Source organism: Amblyomma americanum, chromosome 1, assembly GCF_052857255.1.
Source record: "Amblyomma americanum isolate KBUSLIRL-KWMA chromosome 1, ASM5285725v1, whole genome shotgun sequence".
Taxonomy (NCBI): Eukaryota; Metazoa; Arthropoda; class Arachnida; order Ixodida; family Ixodidae; genus Amblyomma; species Amblyomma americanum.
In genome coordinates this window covers 472,486,966-472,491,581 of record NC_135497.1, presented here as the reverse complement: position 1 = coordinate 472,491,581, position 4,616 = coordinate 472,486,966, and the positions used below count along the sequence as shown (strand labels likewise).

The 4,616-nt window shown below is 45.8% G+C and overlaps 1 pseudogene; it reads left to right on the top strand.

The window, feature by feature from the left end:
* Nucleotides 1-1,456: 1,456 nt before the first annotated feature.
* LOC144126300 (uncharacterized) lies at nt 1,457-3,612 on the top strand (annotated as a pseudogene).
* Nucleotides 3,613-4,616: the final 1,004 nt, after the last annotated feature.

Below are 4,616 nucleotides of genomic sequence, written 5' to 3'. Positions count from 1 at the left end.
GTGTGATGAAAACTGCATCGGTTCTCTGTCATGAGCCTCGCACCACAATCCTATCTGCTTCTGTAATTTTCAGATAAATGTGCTGCTGCATACCTTTCTGCCACTCTGACAGAAAAAAAATTTGAATAAGTTTTCACGAATTTCCCGCGAATCATGATCGCCGCCAAGCATGGCTGCAGGCCATATGAAGAAAAGATTTTGTCCCAAATGACAAGTATGCTAGCAGTGTCGTCTTCAGCCATCACTTTTTAGATTCGGAATATACTTTGGGGTCCACAAAGCTGCGGCGCCAGAAATGGGATGCTGTTCCGAGCGTGTTCGCGGGTTACCCAAGCTACATTCAGCGACAACAGCCACAAAAAAGACGTTAGTTGGAGCGATTGACGCAGAATTCTACTCCAAACCAAGAAAGGACATCAAATTTATCGAGCGGACCTGATCAAGCTGCTGGTTCAGCCTGCGGTCGCGAAAAAACACAGGCCATACGGCAACTTCTGTCTGCACGTTTCCTGTAGTGTATGAAGTTAGCCTGATTAATGCACCCTTGTTACGAGATGAAAAAGCAAGTCCTAAAGGGGCAGGATATGAGAAATCAAGTGCACAAGATGCAGTCGGTGCATAACAGCAGACTAGTGAGGCACTTGATTGAGCAACGCAAACTACAGATGACCTTCTTCCGCGCAAGCAGTCGGATTTAAGGAATATAAACCGAATGAGAGTGCAATTGTTCAGGAAAGCAGATACTATCGGGAGACTGCAGCGAGAAAACAGCCGCCTAAAAAAGAGCTCAGTGGTGTCGAAAACCACACTCTCCATTCGGCGTTGAGAAAGTGCTTGGACAAGGTCGGCACAGCACAGTTCTGCTTAGAAGACTGCCTAGCAGAACAGATCGCCAATGCGTCAAGGCAACGGTCCGTGTGGTCTCCAGACTTTGTGCGGGAATGTGTAGTTTTGTACTACTTGTCCCCTAAGGCATACCGTTACATACGCAACAGAGGACAGTTGGAATTGCCTTCAAAAAACACGCTACTTCGCTAAGTTGGCAAATTCAACAGTGAAAAAGGGATCACACCAATAATGAAAGAACGCCTAAAGCAAGAGGTGGGGCAGCTGAAAGAGCAAGCGAGGTTTTTCTCAATTATAGTGGATGAAATGGCTCTAAGGTCCAAATACATCTAAGATCGTAAAAGGGACTGCTTTTTTTGGTCAGCAAATTGTGAGAGAAGACGCTGGGACAGGAGAGAATGTAAAAAACATCGTGCTTGCCAACAAGGTGCTGTGTTTCGTTGCTATAGGCATGTTCACGTCATACAAAATTCCTTGCGGCTTTTTCTTCACTAACCGATTAAGTGGCAAGCTCCTCTATCAGCTGACAAAAGAAGTGATCGCTGAAATTGAAAAGTGTGGCCTCTACGTCGTCCGGATCATCACGGATAACCACAAGATTAATGTCACAATGATGCGCCGCCTGGGCAATGGCTCCCTCAAGCCAGTGGTCATTCATCCATGTGATCCAGAAATAAGCCTATTCTTGTCCTTTGACCAGTGTCATAACATAAAAAATGTGCGAAGCCTTCTTCTGGACGGGGACATGACAGATGGCAGTCAGCCAATAACTGGAGGGTTTGTGAAGCTGCTCTATGTCCTTCAAAAAAAAACGAGATTGTGAAACCAGTTCGATTCCTGACACAGAAGCAAATACAGCCAGCTAATTTTGAGAAGATGCATGTGGGCAGAGCAGTGCAGCTGTTTTCAGGTGAAGTTATCTCGGCGCTTTCTTTTTTGCAAGAATACCCCAGTTACCACCCTCAGGCAGAACAGTTCAGGAACGCAGACGCAACCATATTGTTTATGAAGATGATGCACAAGTGGTTTGCCATCCACAATGTGGCCGACCGAACAGCACATGTGCATATGAGAAAGCCTGACCAAATGCACTTTTTTGCGCTACCGACGAACGCCTACAATGGCTGGAGAAGGAGTTCCCATACTACCTCGAAACTCTCTACAATACCTGTAAAAGGAGCGGGAAAAAGTTTCTAAGTGCTGAAACCTACGAAGCTATCTTGCTGACAAGCAAATCTACGGTACTATGCATTAAGTACCTTCTCGAGAGCAGCTTCTTTTATGTTTTAACAAGAAACTTCTCGAGCGACCCCGTCGAGCTCATATTCAGTTCTTTGCGGCAAATGCCTGGCGGCAACGACTGTCTGGATGCAAGAGCCGTGACATTAAGCCTGGAGAAGATCTTGCGGACTGGCAGCCTGTGATCATCCCAAGCTCCAAACGTTGAAGACGGAAAGACTGTTTTGAGGTAGGTGCATGTTAGTTGAGCTCCGGGACGAGTGCTCATAGTTGTGAACTGGTTCTCTCTTGTTTCAAAATAGAAAGCTTATCACATTTCAGGCCCTTGCACAACTAAGATTTCACGATGCAAGCAGCTACTAGTGTTGTAGCCTGCCTGCTGACTGGAATTTTCTACAGATCAGAACACACGAGCACACAAATCCTGCTTTGTCGATGAGCAATGTGTTACAAGCAGTTTTTGCTTTTATGTGGCTGCTGCTTAGTAGTGGTTGTAATTGTTTTACATGTATTGCAGTATGCATGGTGCCTCCCTGAATGTGACGTCCTCCGAACTTGATGTTCCGGATGAAGCAACACCACAGGCAACCACGCATTATTTGACCGAGACAGCGCAAGTTGCCCCAGCCAGGTATATCTTGCATCAAATGTTTCTCAAGAGCTTACGCTTGGCCGGCTCGCTGGACTACTAGTGCTGTTCTTTTGCAGCCAACCGCGATTTGTCTAATACATATATTTGACTGATATGAATAGTGTGCATATTTTTATTTCAGGTTCACGGGAACTGAATATTTTGTGATGCACATTGACGAGCTCTTCACATCCCTGAAAGCGATGCCTCGTGAGTGCACACTCGTGCACCTACTCCACCCATGTGAAGTGCCACCAAAAAGCGATCATTTCGCGTTATGCCACGGTTATGCCACAACTGAGTGGTATCAATGACCAAAATTTGAAAATTTTGAGGTAATGCACGTTGAGTGGCGAGATGATAAATGCCATATTTGATTTATGCACAAGCTTTGTCTCTACATGCTATCTAAAATTGGCTCTGCGGAACTTTTAAAGGTTAGTACCAAAAGCTCTCTTTTTTGTGCTCTCACAAATGCGAATACATTGCAGAATGTCTAGCTCCATATACTAATATGGGTATGTTCTATTTCAGTGCAGCGGCCCCCACCAATCATAGCAAATGCCAGCATCGCTTATATAGCAGGATTCGTGGCGGGAGCAATTGAGGAGCGGAGAACATGCAGCTTCTGCCCTCCCCTCCACCAGTCGGATGGACCCAGTCCCGTGCTGATGGGGCTTATTGACCTGCAATCAAGGGGTGGGCTAACATTCCCAAAGTCAGAATTTGTCACGGTCCTTGTGACCGTTAAGGAGGCTGTTGACATTGCCCTGCTGCACATAAAAAAGAGCAACGTGCGTCAGCAGCTGGCTGAACCGTTATTGCCTCGACTAGAGCAGTGCCCCCTTTTCGTTGACCAGCAAGGGCTGACCACGCCGCAAGCACACTATCTGTAGTGTTTGGTAAGTTCATGAGGCCACTCTTAGCCAACGTCGACGCTACTTTGATAGGCAGGGCTGCTTACCGCAAAAAGCTGGCCTGCAAGCCACTACACAGGAAAGTGCTTCGAGTTTAAAATAAGCACAATGTAAAAACGGATGCCGAACAATATGGCTCCGATTTTGTCTTTGTAAATAAAATGTCATCGATCCTCAAATGGTTTTATCTGTCCTCCTGCCAAGCTGTAGCTTCGGCGCTTTAAACCCTCTTTTTTGCTTGCCGCGCACGAAAGAAAAAAAGACTAAATTCGCCTCAGTTTCAACCATACACAACGTAAAAAAACATTAAGCATTGCAGGCTTTTATTTATTTGGGGATACTGCTAGCCTCTTTCTAGGCTATAGCAGGATTGGGGTCTAATATGATACATTTGAACACGTCAAAAAAGAGCCATCCACAAAAATGGAGCACAACATTTGATTGGGACAATGCATTGAGTGGCATCTGCAAGCGTTGAAAGCTAAATATATTACACGCATGTAAGTACAAATCACATTTGTACCATTTCTAGTGGAAAACTGACAGAACTCCTTGATCTCTATATATCAAAAGTAATTTCAGGTTCTAAACTAATATGTAAAATAACTGCAGAATTAAAATAATCATCTCCGCTCAACTGTAAATTGTTCCGTGTTTTGAAACCATACACGGCTACAGAAATAAAGAAAATTGCCTGCGTGTTGTGAAACGAACGCTCTCATGACGATCGGCCTCACCCCGGTCCTAAGTCTGCGTCATAATTTAAAAAGCATTTGCCTAATGGCACCAGTCAGCTACTTGTGCTGTGCGATAAATTTCTAGTGCGTGTCGCACACAGACTGCGAAAACTGCGTTTTCGTCTTCTGCGCCCGTCCGCATCAGCGAAAGCCAGCTTTGGGCTGCGCACGCCACGGTGCGGCGAGAGGAGCAGTCTCACCGCATTACGCTCTCTCCGTGCGAATGGGACGGCCGGAGCAACGGCG